This window comes from Jaculus jaculus, chromosome 7 (assembly GCF_020740685.1).
Source record: "Jaculus jaculus isolate mJacJac1 chromosome 7, mJacJac1.mat.Y.cur, whole genome shotgun sequence".
In the NCBI taxonomy this organism is placed as follows: domain Eukaryota; kingdom Metazoa; phylum Chordata; class Mammalia; order Rodentia; family Dipodidae; genus Jaculus; species Jaculus jaculus.
The window spans coordinates 106,394,365-106,411,352 of NC_059108.1; the positions used below are offsets into that span (position 1 = coordinate 106,394,365).

Sequence of the window (16,988 nt, forward strand, 5' to 3'; positions counted from 1 at the left end):
GCATCTGTTAGGGGGGATCAGGGGACATTATAGACCCCTAAAGAACATGGATCTTCCTTATAGTTAGTGAAATAAGAAGCAATGTTGTCTTCTGAGAATGAAGGATGAAAGAAGGAAGAGAGATTGAAGGAGAGAAAAGATGAATCAAAGATAAATACAGAAGTGGGATGGAGAGATGGCTCAGCAATTAAGGTGCTTGCCTGCAAAGCTAGAGGACCCAGGTTCAATTCCTTAGTACCCACATAAAACCAGATGCACAAGGTAGCATATGCATCTGGAGTTTGTTTGCAGTGGCTGAAGGCCCTGGTACATCCATTCTCCCCCTCCTCTCTTGTTGCTTTCTCAAATAATTATAAAGATAACTAGGGAAGCCAGATGGCTGGAGTGAATGTCTGGATTATAGCTGAACCTGGTCCTAGAGTCTGTGCCCACTGGGCACTCTTCCTGTGGCAAAACTGACTGAACTCTGTGTCCAGCCAAGACTGGGGATTTTACCAGCTGATGTAGTAGAGAAAGAATAAGGCAGGGTTGCTGAGAGTGAAAAAGGGAGCCCTTCTGATAGACCATGGGGGGTAGGCCTGGTGAGGTGGTCTGGGACAGTTTTCAATGACAATGAAAAGGTAGCCAGCTCAGTAGATTGGAGTCCTGGGCAAATAGCAGAATTAGGGCAGTTATGGTACACCAGAATGATCTAGAAAGTCAGGAATAGATGCCTCAGATGAGACTCTCTGAAATGCCCCTTGCACCTGGGGTCCTGTTGGTCTTGGGGCTTTTTGCCATGTTTACCCACATTCATTACACATGGGATTTTGAGTTGTGTCCAAAAGCTTCACTCTGCCAACAAGAGTCCCAGCGCTGTGGGGCTCCTTGATACAGTTGGAGGAACAAAACTCTATTAGATCTCTTGGACAACTGGCAGAAAGAATCAGAAAGGAGTCAGCAATCAGAGCACTAGGCAGCAGGGGAAACTGAGGCCTAGAGGGAGTGAGAGGTTCATCCATGACCACTTAGCAAAGCTGAAACCCCAGTGCTGACTTCCAGCCTCAGAATCCAGCAGTGCTATCACCCGCACCCATGAGGCAACCTCCTTCCGAACCCCATTAGTTCAGTACTTTGGGGTGACTAAGCTCTCTGCTCCTTAATCATCCTCTGGTTTAGCTGCTTCCACAGTTTTCTGTCAGTCTCTTTCAGTTCCCATCGCGAGATACCACATTTATAAAAGAAAAAAATGTCCTCCAAAAATTCTCTGGAGAGCCACACAATTATCTTTGCTCCCTCTGCACAACATTAAATCTATTTTATTAAAGTGCAGAGACCTCCTTAGCAAATACTATTCACACACTAATCAGGAAACCTTTGTAGTTAATTATTTTTTGGTTTTCTTTTTTTTTTCTTCAGTCTTTGTAAATTTCTGCCAAAAAAATTAGGAAAATATCAATCCCATCTCTTCTAATCTCAATATATTAAAACATCTCACAACAGGGAAGTTAATGGTCCAGACAGTGGGTACAATATCGTCTTGCTTCCCTGGCTCCGCCTCTTCTGTTGTCACATAGTGTTGCTCTGATAATGGCCATAAATTTCAAGGGGGCAAGAAAAGACAACTTAGTGAGACATCTGGTCCTTAATAAAGCTCCCAATTTAGGGGTTGCAAAGTTTTCTGAAATGACAAAAAAATAAAAAAATAAAAAACAGCAAAAAGTGCATCTTACTAGGTGTCTTAAACCTGAGTTTAAATCCTTGGCTCTGAAACAAGGTAATAGTTATGTTTTCTTAGGAAATCCATGTGCTCATTTTGTCTCTTGTGTTTCTTTTACCTGGGAAAGAAGGCTCAGGGTCCATGGGTATCAGATGTTTCATATTCAATCCCTGCTTGAACACAGTGGCAGAAATTGGCAGAGGAGCCTTTTCTTAATTTGTTTATTCCTAGTGTAATCCTCAGCCCAGTCCTAGTGAATACTCTTCCAAGAGCCACACACTTGTTAAATACAGCATTGCTTGGGGTGCCATATTTTAGGATGATTTTTCTTTTTTCTTCTTCTGAAGTTTATGAATCAACTTTTTAAAAAACTCTTTTATTTATTTATTTGAGAGAGGGAGGGGAGAGAGAGAGAGAGACAGAGAGAAAGAAGAAGAAGAAAAGGAAGAGGAAGAAGAAACAACAAGAAGAAACAAGAAGAAGAAGAAGAAGCAGCAGCAGCACCAACCACCACCACCACCACCACCACCACCAGATATGTAGAGAGAATAGGCTCACCGGGACCTCCAGCCACTGCAAATGAACTCCAGACAGATGTGCCACCTTGTGCATCTGGCTTACGTGGGTCCTGGGGTATCAAACCCTGAGTCCTTAGACTTCACAGGCAAGCACCTTAACCACTAGGCCATCTCTACAGCCTTTAGGAGGATTTTTCTAAACCTGCATTACTTTGTGCTAGATCAGTAATTATATGAAAGCTTCCTGCTTTGGATAGATGGCTTTGCAAGACAACTTTGGGGTTCTGCCTAACACTGAAAGTTAAGAAGTTCTAGTATATTAAGTTGTTAAGCCACAACCTGGCTTTATCAGAACTGCTCTTACCAGAACTGCTCTTGGTACCAGGGAGTCTCCTTTTATAAGGAAGCAGGTGAGCATCAACATGGCTCAACAACTCCCTAAAAGAGTATCTGCAATGATGACGGTGTCAGAATACATCCCCTCCCCCGCAAAGGAGGGAATGTGTGCTTAGTATCTCTTATCCAGAATGCTCGAGACCAGAAATGTTTGGATTTTGGATTATTTTGAATTTTGGAATATTTCCATATATAATGAGATATCTTGGAGATGGGAGCCAAATCAAAACAAAAAATTCATTTGTGCTTCATATACACTTTATACTTATAATCTTAAAGATAATTTCATGCAGGGTCTGATGTGTTTTGACTGTAGCCTGTCACATGAAGTCACATGGTAATGTTACATGATAATGTAACATTAGGTCTGGTATGGAATTTTCCAGTTGACATCATGGCATTTAAATTTTTTCACATAGCCAGGCATTGTGGCACATGCCTTTAACCCCAGAACTCAGGAGGCAGAGGTAGGAGGATTGCCGTGAGTTCGAGACTACCCTGAGACTACATAGTGAATTCCAGGTCAGCCTGGACTAGAGTGAGACCCTATCTCAAAAAAACAAAAAAAAAATTTTTTTAAAAGAAAAAATAATTAAATCTTTATGAGTTTTGGAGCATTGCATTTTATAATTCAGATCTTTGAACTAGGAATGTTCCTTGTGTTTCTACAAGATAAACTTTTATCCCCAGGCCAAAGTTCATGTAGAAAAGGAGAAGCGTCCTTTCCTTAATTCACTACCCCAACTAGGGGCATTTCTGAATCAGCAAGGGTAACAGTTGTCTGCACTCTAAGCAACATGTTAGAAAAGACTACGTGTCCCTTCCTCTTTTATTCCTTACACTCTTGCTATAATGACTCCTCCTAAATGAAAGGATATGTTGGTATGGTCATTTCTTTTATGCACTTAGAGAAGGAATTTTTAAAACAGTATTGATTAAGGAAATAAAAAACAGCTCTGTACAATGCTTCATTAGAGATGTATCATCACATTACAAGGGACAAAACAAAATTTGACACTTGAGTAATGGGCAAGAATTAAAATAGCTCTGTTCTCTAAAGGAAGTATGTGTGGTAGTAAATCATGCAGTGTAGATAACAAGAAATCATCTCAGAAGGTCAGCATTTACCCAAAGCCAGGTAAATGGCTATTTTTGATGAGTTAACATTGTCTTCCCAGCAAGTGGCATATACAAAGAAATAACACTCCAAGTTGGGGAAAACACTTGAAAAAAGGACTGCAAAGGTTAACTTAATTGTCTTATTATAAGTGGGAGCTTTATAGGTGAGTTTTGTTTTTTAAATCTTCAGGCTTTTCAGTTTTCTAAAAAATAGCTGTGAATTTCTTTTATAAGCAAAAATAGTGATTTGAAATGAATTGGCAGAGATTGGAGGTATGGCTGGTGGTGAAGTACATGTCTAGTGCAGGTGAAGCCTGGGGTCCTGGGGTCCATCTCTTGTGCAGGTGAAGCTGGGATCCTGGGGTCCATCTCTAGTGCAGGTGAAGCCCGGGGTCCTGGGGTCCATCTCTAGTGCAGGTGAGGCCTGGGGTCCTGGGGTCCATCTCTAGTGCAGGTGAGGCCTGGGGTCCTGGGGTCCATCTCTAGTGCAGGTGAGGCCCGGGGTCCTGGGGTCCATCTCTAGTGCAGGTGAGGCCTGGGGTCCTGGGGTCCATCTCTAGTGCAGGTGAGGCCCGGGGTCCTGGGGTCCATCTCTAGCACCATAAAGCAAGAAGGAAGGAAAAAGGGAAGGGAAGGGATGGGTAAACTGAAGTAAAATGTGCTACCTGCTGACTCTCCTCACTGGACTAATGACAAAGGAAAGAGGACCTTCTATGCTGCATTTCCAGGGGCTATGGACTCAGGGTCCTGGGATTCTGTTTCAGACCAGTGGTCACGGAGGTCTGGGGTTGGTGGATTTGCCAGCACGAAAGGAGCTTTCAGCATCAGACCATTGTGTGCACTTTCTTACATTTGTGTCACTGCTGCTGGGAAAAGCTATTGGTGTTTGCCAAAGCCCAACCTGGACTTCGTCTGTCTGCAGATTGGTCCCTTTCCTGGTAGTTGCCAGAAAATGTGAAGAGTATGAGGGAACTACTCAGAGCTGAGACACAATAGAATCACATCTGGGGGCTAGCCTCTTGTGAGCGTGTCACATGACCCCTTTTGCAACCAAAGAGCCGTGGCGCGGGATATGCATCCAGAGGCGGGCTGGGCGGGCTGGGCTTGAGAGTGCTGTGTAAGCTTTGCTTGCCCTCGGAGGCGCGCATCCTCACTGAGCAGCTACTGCCCCGAAGGCTGATGTGGAAATGCTTCGGAGGGCTTTCAAGTCACTCAAAAATATTTAGCGGCTAAGGAGACGACTCGCTGTGTAAATGCTTGCCGTGCAAGTGTGAGGGGTGGAGTTCAGACCCCTAGAGCCCATAGAAAGCAAATGTAGAAGTGTGTCTGTGATCTCAGGGAAGCCCTGGGAGCTGGTGGGCCAGCTGGCCTGGCATGCACAGAATTGAGAACAAAGAGATCCGGTCTCAAACAAGGGGGAAGATGAGGACTGACACTCACGGCTGTCCTCCATACATGTGTCATGACACCCTCATGCCCACACTCCCCCTAGCCCACCCCCACACAAGCATGTAATGAGTACCTACCGTGAACACTGTCCAGTTTGGGTTCTTAGCTTACATTTAGTGGAGGAAAGGAACTGTTGATAACCAAATTAATTGGACCCTGGGATGCATTAAAGTTTATTATCATGCATTGAAGAAATAATTAGGGTGATAAAACAGGGAATGACAGGAGCAAGATGGGGCATTTTCAATCGTGTGATCATCAGGGAACATGGCCCGTGGAACAGAACACCATACACAGACAACCTGCCTTGCAGGCAGAGGAGAGGGCATGGGAAACCCTGTGTGCCTTCTTCAGTGAAGACAGCTCAATTTAAAACTGTTTCAGAGATCAGCTGGTAGCGTTCATGAATCTATTGTATAAACGACAGGACAACATAGTGATTCTTAGTCATATCCGTCAGCATGCAGAAAGAAATGACTTGGATTATCCAGGGCTGTGGGCTCCAGGTAGTGAGATGGTTGCTGTGGGTTTCGGGAGAAGACTTCTCAGAGGAAAAGGGGCTGATGCTGGCCACTAAGACACCATGTGAGTGAGAAGATGAAGGACCCATGACACATCAGTGCTCACAGTAGGCATAAACTGTGCTGGGAGAACAGGGGAAAGACAGGCTTGGATGAAAATCTGGGCTGGGGATGTTAGGCCTGGGCAGGCAGTGCTGCCCCAGCCAGAAATGCTTGCTTTGTGCTGGGTGGGGGGGGGGGGGATGTTGCATACAGGAAATGGGCCTGCAGAGGAGGACACTGCCTTCAGTTCCGCAAGCCTTGCAAGCTGATTCTACAGGAAACCCTTACAAATGCCACTTGCGGACATGGGTTTCCCCTCCAGAAAATAACAAAGAGAAAGAAAAAAAGGTCCCTCCCCAGAATTACAGAGGAAGACCCCAGCGATCTCACATCTGCTTGGCGTCAGTGGAACATACACATGCTACTTCTGGGTCACACACATGAAGCACTCAGTAAATTCTTGCTCATTTTATACCACAATCAATTTTCAAATAATCCCCATCTCTTTAATAGGTCTTCCGTGAGAAAGTGGAAACTTGAGATTGGGTGTAAGGATTTTTCTTACCCTTGGTTTAAGTTCTTTATTATTTAAATTCTCGCTTCATAGAGTCTCAGATGATGGCGTCCACAGGTTTTTCTCTTTGCCTTTCTTAGTCCCTGACTCCTTGAGTACTTTGTCGTCAAGAATGGGGATCACTGATGTGAAACATCACCGTCCCGGTGCTTAGGAGCTATTGAGTAAACAGTGGTAGTCGTTGTTACTTGTTTCTTGCACAGTTCCCCATAATTTACGATGTTCCATCACAAGCTTAAGCACACATATGCGTTCTCCTCTTTATGGCTGGGAAGACTAAGTGATTTTTCCACCCTCACATGACTGGGAGTGTCGGTGCGGACTAGAACTCAGCTCCCCTGTCTCCTGGCCCGTGCCTTTTCAGTCTTGTACCATCTGTCACTCGCGTCAAGGGAATATTCAGACTGACAACACAGTGACGGAAAGACACCTGAATGGAAGAGGACCACTTGGTATTGAGAGGGCTCAGCATATCCTTGTTCCCCACTGGATTGCTTGCACCTATCATGCTGTAAGCCCAAAGGACCAGCGGAAAGGCAGCAAGGAAGTTAGTTCAGTCAGGGAACCTCCTCAACTCTAGGAGTTGGTTAACGTTTGAGATCTGCTAAGCATTTAAGAACGAAGCAGTGGGTTCTTGTAAAGAAATTAATTAGCCCATAGATAATTCCCTCCAAGGAAGCAGAAGGCCGCTGCTGGTCAGATGCCCCCTGCCTGCTTCAGCCAAGCATGCGACATCAGCGGGTTGACAGAGCATTTCTATGGAAACCACCTTGGGATTTCTCATGTGCTAGAACCCTGCTGTTCATGATCTGGACTTCCATATGTATAAAAAAGAAACCCAACATATATCATACAAAATACTAATCATTTTCCCTCATGTGAACAAAGGCCACCTAGTATCTAGAAAGGTCAGCTGTCATTGGTGGGGATAGGCCATTTCTTTATCCACGGTTCAGATTAAAAAACAAAACAAAACTGAAATCTTACATGTTAGTTTAGAATTGCAACATGACCTGTTAATTTTACAAAATCTGTGATTTTGATGTCAGTATTTTTCAAGGGCTGTATTTTTGTTGTTGTTATTGTTTGTGAAGGTCATCAAACTTAACCAGCTCAGTGCCTCTGTCCAAGAGGAAGGCTAAATCTTATAGAGGCTAAAGGTTTCAAAAGCAGCGGCTTTCTGGAGAGCTGAGAGCTCTCACTTCACATGCTGGGTCTGGCTGGGGAGTTCTGCAGGGAAGTCCTCCTGTCTCCCTCCCCGCCTGCAGCGCAGCTGGCCCCATGCTGAGTGGAGTTTGCTTTCTCTCCTTGGGTAAGCTGCACTGGCCTCCCAGGGAAATCTTTGGAGATAGGAGAGTGGGTTTGAAGTTGAGATGTGGCCCCCTTGGCTTACCCCCTTCCCTCCTGGTCCAATAGCAGGCTGCCTTGCTTGGCTTCCACACTGGTTTTCCTTCACATTAGCTTTCCTAGAAGCTACACAGACCCGCAGAGCGTAAGAAATGTCTATTATGTTTGTGAAAATGGCTAAACATGTGCCATAGACCCCAGATTAGGATCAGTCTGGTGCCTCTGAAGATGTGAATGGGAAAAGGCTAAAAGAAAATCTCTCCCCAAAGACACTACTTCAGAAACATCCTTCTCACTAATGTGCCAACTCCATCTAAGCCTCAGTTTCCTCCAAGGAGGGAGATAACACTCACACTTCCCCTGAGTCATAAGGAGGATTAAATAGGATAATGCCTGGATACACTTGGCTTAACACCCAGCACATGACAAGCTCTTGGTCTATAAGCTAATACATTTACATGAGCTCCTGGACCCGTGGTGAAAGAACTCTCCCCTTGGAGAAGGAGCCAGGGAGGAGATGGCTCTTGGAAGTCTCCTGCTTTGTTTTTCTTACAAATCCAGTCTTCACCTTAGCTGATGTGGTTCCAGCTCTTGTCATTCTGGTCCTCCTAGGAACTCCCTGAAGCTTCTTAGAGATGGCTCTCTTCCTATGCCTTCCTCCCCTTCCCTGTGGTAACCCTCGCACTTTATCCCTCCTCGCTTTCCATCTCTTCTTCACACAATCCAGTCCTCTGTAGAAAATTAAGAAAATTCCCCACCATCTGCATTCAAGCTCCTCCCCGCCTGCGGGTGTGGACACGTGCACCCTGGACACTCTGTTCTGCCCAGTCTCTTTTCATCTTGCTTGTTCACTCTTCTTCTCAAGCCTCTGGAGTGCTGCTCCCCAGTGAACAAAGGCGAGGGAGGAAATCAAGACACTGTGACCCCCCGAAGATCTCTGTGCCTACTCAACTATGGAAAGACACCATTGGGAACCCATGAGTATGCAAAGTGGATTCTAACCCTGATACCCCAGGATGTGAAAGGGTTAAGGGAGAAGCAGCAAACTCACAGTAAATCTCTTATTGATTTAAACTGTACCTAGTTGCTGGGGAACCAAAAGAAATGAGGTTGTGCTGATTAACAGAGATCGATGTGCTATTTTGGTATTTTCAAGTCAAAATGGCCAACTGGTGACAGAAAGTGATGCAGGACAAAAAAATCCTATTCTGAAACCTGGCAGATTGGCATTTTATAATGAGGATTGGATTCACTCCACAACAGACGTTCACTGATGCTCTGATTGTGCATGTTCGTCACAGGAATGGTTATTAACATGTAATCGTAGTGGACACAATAATCAAATCAGTACATATATAATAATCAGCCTCATCATGGTGCACTTGCTTGCTGCACAATAGAGTAGGAATCAAAAATGTGAATGGCAAAAATGCCCGAGCTCAACTTAGGTTACAGTGTGAGCTGTTAACAAAGACTTTCATGCTGATAACTGTAGAATATCTGCAAAATTCTGAACTGGAAGTGTTTGAAATTAGTCCTCTAATTCAAGGGCCACTAACAACAAACCATCAGTGATGCGATTAGCTGATACATGAAAATAATAAAGACGTCATCAAGTGGCTTGGAGTCTATAACCTCTAATTTGTATTCTAGATCTAGGAATTGTTTATTTTATTGCCAATGTAATACATGTAAGTACACAAAACAAATCAAAGCCCCTCAGCACCAACTGCAAGTATCAAAACACAGTGCTGAGAGGCCCACAGTTGTAATTAAAATTAAAGGTCCTAGGGAAGTCTGTCTGGATGCTTTTTAAAACACACACACACCATTAAAGGATGAAAAAAAAATACAATCCTCCACAATTAACCTATACTCTCTAAGGCAAAGATCTCATTATAAAAGCACTTATTTATCTTTGTGCCATAGAAATAAAGGTTTGTGTGTTTATTACAAAGCCAACATGACAGGAAAATGTATGGTTTCTTAACAGAAAAGTTCCTCCGGAAGAAAATGAAAATGCTGATTGTGTTTTTAGGAAAAAGAACTGGGTATTGTTCCATGTTATTTTTTGTGCTCCTTGGATGGGGGCAGGGGACTCTCATAAACTGAACAGAATAAAAGGCCTTCTGTGTTCTTGGGTTTGGAATTCAGGTGGGATAATTAAGAAACTTGTGCAGAGTTCTACCAGTCCCTCACATATAATCCCTACAATTGTTCTAGGGATTTTTTTTTCTTGATATTTGTATTCTTTTTGCTTGCTGGCAAATATAACCCAACATAATCACATTCTACCAGGACATTGCACAAAAGAGACTGTACTTGATCTTAAATGAGCAGGAACCCAATATCCAGAAAGTGCAATGGTGCTAATGAGAATTATGGGTACTTAATACTTACTCATCACTGGGAAAGTAATAGGAATTATCAAATGAAAGAATATATAAATATGCCAATAATGCTGTACTTTTTGGGAGTCCCACATGACTTGATGGCTATTTTTCAAGTGTCTTTCCACCTTGCTCACCGAGGGCACTATGGGCATGTGAAACAGCACCATTCATTGTTGCCTGACATGTGGCAGAGTGTTGCCTCAGCACATGACACGCTATGTGCCCCCTTCTTTGATTGCTACAACCCAAACTACTCCCACATGCTTCCAAATGGCCCCCAAGAGGAAGGCCTCTCCTGATTGGGTATCATTCACTGTCCATGCATCAGGTGTGGAGCGCAGACCAAGGGTTGAACCCCATTTGAAATTTTAGATTTTTAAAATGTTAAAAAATAGATTAGGAGGCTAAGGGCTCGGTGGATAAAACACTTGCAGCTCAAGCCTAAGTACCCAAGTTTGATCCTCAGACTCCATGTAAAAAGCCAGAAGAAGTAGAGCTTCTTCAATCCTAGCAAAGTGGTGCTGAGATAGAGGAGTGTTGCGTGATAGCTCAATGTTGGACTGAGGACCGAGTTTGATTCCAAGGAAAAGATCAAAGACCTAAATGTAAGAGCTAAAACTATGAAGCTCTTACAGGGGAACACAGAGAAGAAGCCCTCCAGCATTAGATTTGGCAGCTATTTCATGTCTATGACACAGGAGGCAACAGCAAATAGATAATTGCACCCCACAAACAGTTCAAGCTTTCCTGCATTAAAAGGAGTGTCAACAGCGGCAACCCATCCAATGAGAAGATCAAATTGCAAGTCTTCTATCTGAGAAGAGCTTAATATCCTGGCTATGTAAAAAAACTACTAAGCCTCAGCAACACCAAAAAGCTAATACAACTGGGATAGACACTCCTCCAAAGAAGGCATCCCAATGGCCAATAAATACATGAAAAGGTGCGAAAAAGCTTTAATCCAGGAAAGACAAGCCCAAGCCACAGTGAGATCATATTAAACACCCAACACAGTAATTAGCATTAAACAAAACAGAAAGTAACAAGTAGTGGTGAGCATGTAGAGAAAGTGGAATTCCTGTACACTGATGGTGGGAATGTAAAATGGTAGAGCCACAGTGGAAAATTAAGGCAACTACTAAAAAGAAATTAGAAAGAGATTTACTGTATGCTCTAGCAATTCCACTCTTGGGTTATACCTAAGAAGTTGAAAGCAGGGGCTTGAAAAGATGTGTTGACGTCCATTTTAAAATATAGAAGCAATCATAATGTCCATTAATAAATGGATGGCTTTTTAACAGTGATATATGGATATCATGAAAACTACTCAAGCTTTAGAAATATTTGGACATATGATACATCCTAAGTGAACCTTGAAAATATTGCACTACATAAATAAGCCAATCACAAAGGCAAATGTGCATGATGACTCCACTTTTATGAAAAACCTAAAATGATAGAGACTAAAGTTATAATTGTGGTTGACAGGGGCTGGGGAAAGAGAGGATGATAAGTTTTTGTCTAAAGGAGTTTCAGTTTTGCAAGATAAAATTTTCGGAAATGCAAAATGGTAAAGATTGCACAAAAGTGTAGATGCTTAAGTACCGCTGAACTACATGCCAAAAATGGCTAAGATCACAAATTTTATGTTGTGTATTTTGTAACAAGGAAAAAGGAGAGGTTTCCTTTTAGAGTAGGGATGCATGTGTGCATTATGCAAATACTTCCAGTTTAGAAGACAGGCTAATTTTTTTTTATTTACTGCACTTAATTATGAGAATGGGTTTTCTTTTCCTCTCACATTGTTAGTTTAGTTTTGTCTTTTTTTCAGTACTTGACCTTATAGGGTTTAAAAAACTCAAATAAGCCAGAAATAGAGCTATATCCCACAATATTTCTGGAAACTGCTGGAAAGCATGAGTTTTCTCCTATGTCATTTCCAAAGCCACTTGCTTTCAGGACCCCTGAATTTACCATTTGGAGGTATAAGAGCTCCTGTTTGGACGTTCACATTGTGTGTAAGTCCCAACATGAGCAAAGAGCCTTCAGGGAGACAAGCTTCCAGAACCATAACCTGGTTCTTCAAAGATCCAGCAACGTAGTACTCAAAACTGGAATTTTGTTGTGCTAAGTGGGCCGGGATTCTGCAGAGGACCACATTCATGGATAGAAAAGCAAATGAAGATAAACCAGACACCTAACAATGTTCAGAAGATGTTTGATGTGGGAAAAGAGCAGAAGACAGAGAAAGCAATCCAAACAGGCAGTAATGCAGGAATTGCAGGTGCCCATGCTATGTTATGGCCAGTGTTATTAAATTTTGTTAAATTCTTCTGTGTGTGTGTGTGTGTATCAGTGTGTGGGAATGCAGGCATATGCATGCCATAGAGTTTGTGTGGGGGTCAGAGGACAACCGTAGGTGTCAACTCTTGCCTTCCATCTTGTTCAAGGCAAGGTCTGCTGTTGTTCATTGCTGTATGTGCCAGCCTAGCTAGCCCACAAGCTTCTGGGAGATTCTCCTGTCTCTGCCTCCCGTCTCACTATATGAGGGCTGGGATTCAAAAGTGCTCAGTAGTGAACCCAGCTTTCACAGGGTTGTGGGGGTGTGAACTCAGGTCATCACATTTGCGTAGCAAGTCCATTTAGCCCCCTGAACCATCTCCCCAGCCCTGTTATGGCAAGTGTGAAAGAGAAACATAGGGAGTCTAGATCACAAGGTAGGGCTAGAATGTTTGAGAAGCACACATTCCTTCTTCCACTGTGCCCTCATGGACAGCTGTACCCCAGGGCTTCCTGCTGTTGTCTTTCTTTCTCACTCCTCTGACCCAGCCAGGTTATGTTGTGTTGTGCTGTGTTTTTGTGTCCTGCTCTTCCATCTGCTGATTTGATCCTCCAGTTCCAACCTGTGGCTCCTCTTCAGTTTAAAAATATCCCCATCAAGTGACTTAACTGCTAAATGGATTCAGGTCCTTTGAACTTGGTTTTTACCCCTCACCCGAATGTCACAGGCACTGTTTAGGAAAATAAGTACTGACCTAGAACACTGGTTTAAGAGACTGTAATTCTTTCCACCTCTGGGAGGGAAGTTCTTCACCAATTTTATGGGCATGAAGCTGGATATAAAAAGGGAAATATATACAATGTGATTTTAAAAGTGTCACAGGACTCTGCCTAGGTTGGTTGGTAAAGCAGTAATATTCAGAATGTTTGCCCTTTCCCTAAGTCCACTGAGGCTCCAAATGTGTTTTCTCTCTCTTTGGCATTTCTAACCGCCTCCTCATCTTCCATCTCAACTTCTTACCTGCCTATTTCTCTTCCTTCTTTGTACAAAGTCTGAATAAAGTGATCATGTCCCAATTCCTGGAACCTATAAATACATATGTTACATGGCAAAGGGAAGTTCAGGATGCAGATAAAGCTAAGTTGCAGATCAGCTGACCTAAAGAGAAGGTGGTTGTGCTAGAGAGACTGCTTAGTGGTTAAGGCAATTACCTGCAAAGCCTAAGGACCCATGTTCAGCTTTCCAGATCCCACATAAGCCAGATGCACAAAGGTGAGGCAAATGTGAGGTTTCACATGCTCACTAGGTGGCACAAGCATCTGGAATTTGACTGCAATGGCTGAAGCTCTGGTGTGCCAGTTTTCTCTCTCTCTCTTTCTCTCTCTCTCTCTCTCTCTCTCTCTCTCTCTCTCTCTCTCTCTCTCTCAAAATAAAAATAAATACAATAAATAAAAAAGGGAGGGAGGTTTTCTGGAATTATCTGCATGACCACAATGGAGTTAGAAGGGTGGAAAGGTTGGCATAGGCAGTAAGAAATCAGAGTCAAAAAAAAAAAGAAGAAGGGCTGGAGAGATGGCGTAGCGGTTAAGCGCTTGCCTGTGAAGCCTAAGGACCCCGGTTCGAGGCTCGGTTCCCCAGGTCCCACGTTAGCCAGATGCACAAGGGGGCGCACGCGTCTGAAGTTCGTTTGCAGAGGCTGGAGGCCCTGGCACGCCCATTCTCTCTCTCTGCCTCTGTCTTTCTCTCTGTGTCTGTCACTCTCAAGTAAATAAGTAAAAAATTTTAAAATATAAAAAAAAAAAGAAGAAGAAGAAGCATCAGAAGATGTGCCTAGGAACTAGAGAAAAGACAGCAGGTCTCCCTTAGAGCATCCAGCTCCAGAAGGAACACAGCCCTGCTTACATAAGGATTTTAGACTCATGAAATTCATTTCCAGTGTCTGATCTCCAGAGCTACAAGATAATTTTCTGTGTCTTGGGCCATTAAGTGTTGCAGAAGCAATGGAACTAATACACCATGTCTCCGTTTACTCATGGCATCCACAGCTTTCCCCAGGGAGCATGAAAAGACATTAGGACACAGAGTTTTCTAGACATCCAAATGACATTTAATCATTTAATAGCAGGCCTGTCAGCCAGTGACAGTGACACTCTTACTAATATGGTTGTAAGCAAGATAGGTACTTCCTTCTCTCACATGAAAAAGTTCCACAGCTACCATGGTGTCTCCACACTGTCATTGAGGGTGCAATCACTCCTACCCACCCTAGAGTGTTCAAGACGGTCATGAGTGGGCAGACAGGGTGGTAATGATGTCTAATTCCTTTCTTCAAGGACCTCTCTACTTGTTTCTCATTGCCTAAAACTTAGATAATTATATCTAGCTACAAGAGTGTCTGGAAATGGATCTTTCAACAGACTATACACAGCTAAGGCTTAGGGTGCTTATGGTCTCAGTTAAAAGAAAAAGAAAAGATATCATTATTAATGAAGAAAACAGGAAGGGGTATTGGGAGGCAAATTATGGTCCTTATGATCTGGTTTAGATTCATGAGCAGAAAAGTAGCTGGCTAGATTCAAGAAACAAAAACATCTCCCCTGGGTTCCTCAATGAGGGTTCATGACTCTGTGATTGCATTGCAGTGTGATGAATGAATTCTAGCTTCGCAGAACAGTGTCCAAGGACTTAGAGACTGTAGCTGCTTCCATCTGTCAGTAGAGTTAGGCTACAGTACTAGGTACATCAATACTCTATCTTGCTAGGCTGTACCTAACCTTGCTTATTAAGTCATAGCATTGGTATGTGTGTCTGGGATGCAAGTGCGTATGCAGGTATGTTTGTAGGCATGTGATGTGCTTCTGTGTGCAAGTGTTCATGCAACGGCAGCCAGAGGTTGATGTCAAGTGCCTTCTTCAGTCATTCTTTACTGAACTGTATTGTTGCTTGAGATGAGGTAACCTAGAGTTCACTCACTGATTTGGCCAGCCAATAAGCTCTCAAGATCTACTTCTCTATGCCTGTCCAGTGCTGAGATTACAAGTGCCAACATATCTGGCATTTTTAAATGGGTACTGGAGAACCAAACTCAGGTCTTCCTGCTTGAATAGCAATAAGTTTACTCACTGAACTATCTCCCCACCCCAGTCTTTTTTTCTTTTTCTTTTTCTTTTCTTTCTTTCTTTCTTTCTTTCTTTCTTTCTTTTTTTTTTTTTGCCGGGGTGTCAGGGCATACATTCCTTTCTCTCTTTATCTTCAAGCATATGAAAGTACAGTTTGGAAATCTTTGTGACTCCATAAATGCCTTCAATCTTCCCTTTTGTTTTATTGTCTCCAAACCATTTGAAAAGAAATTGAGGGAACAGTTAATTATCTTCTAATTTATATTGTAAATGCTGTTGGGTGGCTTATTTTGCAGTATTCATTATAAAATAACTCTCTGAAGGAACTTTACAGAAAATTATACATAATTTCCTCTTTTGTCTTGAAGAATTACATATGAAAAAATAAGCACCAAGGAGATAATTTATAGGTGCTTGGTTTTTGATAATTAAAACAAAAAAATTGATATTGATTTTAGTGGGTAGGTTAAAACTATGTGTCAAATCTGTTAAAGGTTATTCTTCCTTCCCCAGGTTTTCTGTGTCTCCAGATTTTTTAAAAAAAGATTTTATTTATTTATATATAAAGAGGGAAAGAGAGAGAAAATGAGTGTTCCAGGGCTTCTAGCCACTGCAAAGGAACTCTAGATGCATGTGCCACTTTGTGCATCTGGCTTTACATGGATACTGGGGAATCAAACCTGGGTCGTTAGGTTTTGCAGGCAAGCGCCTTAACCACTGGGCAATCTCTCCAGCTTATGTATGTGTGTGGAGTGCACAGCCTGTGGAGGCCAAAGGTTGACCTAGGGTGTCCTCCTTGATCACGGTCCATCTTATTCACTGAGGAAGGGTTCCTCTCTTGAATGTGAGGCTTGCTGATTGAGCTTGTCTAGCCAGCTTGCTTGAGGATCCCCTCTTTCCACCTTCTGGAAACTGGAATTACAAGCAGGACATACCTCACCCAGCATTTATGTAGCTTCTGGGGATCTGAATTCCAGTTCTCTTGCTTGTACTTCATGCTCTGAGCCATCTCCCTTCATTTGTTTTTGGGATGAGGAACCTGACCCTCACCCTCCCTAGAGATAAAAAGATTTCCCACAGCTAGTGAAAGTCATGGCTTTTAATATAATGTCTTCAGAACAATCTCGTAAGTGTTGACTGAAGCAGTGTTTAATGAATCTCATTTCGTGGGTCGTGCACTCTACTAGAATTGAAGCTCTTGGATATTGCTTCACTCTTGGATGTCAATGACCCAAAGGGCACATCTATATAGATGGTACTGAAATAGCATATGGCACCTGACATAGTTAGGTCTTCATCAGAATGTGCAGAAATGAGCACCAAAAATAAAATAGGATATTTTTTATGATGAATAGTAAGAATAAAACAAGATGATCAAATTGGGATAGGATTTGAAGGGGATAGGAAGAATTGAAGGGGAGAAGAAGACTGGCCAAAGAAAGCTTCTTGTGAGCTACATAGGTACAAAACTCACCTTGCAAAACATGTGTACTCTATTTCCATATTGTGAAGAGGTGTAAGTCTTTTGTG

General features: G+C 42.8%; 1 protein-coding gene across 1 annotated transcript in view; it reads left to right on the forward strand.

The window, feature by feature from the left end:
- Gng2 (G protein subunit gamma 2) overlaps positions 1 to 16,988 on the forward strand; it is a 131,778-nt gene that overhangs the window by 91,996 nt on the left and 22,794 nt on the right. The gene's annotated exons all lie outside the window — the stretch shown is intronic.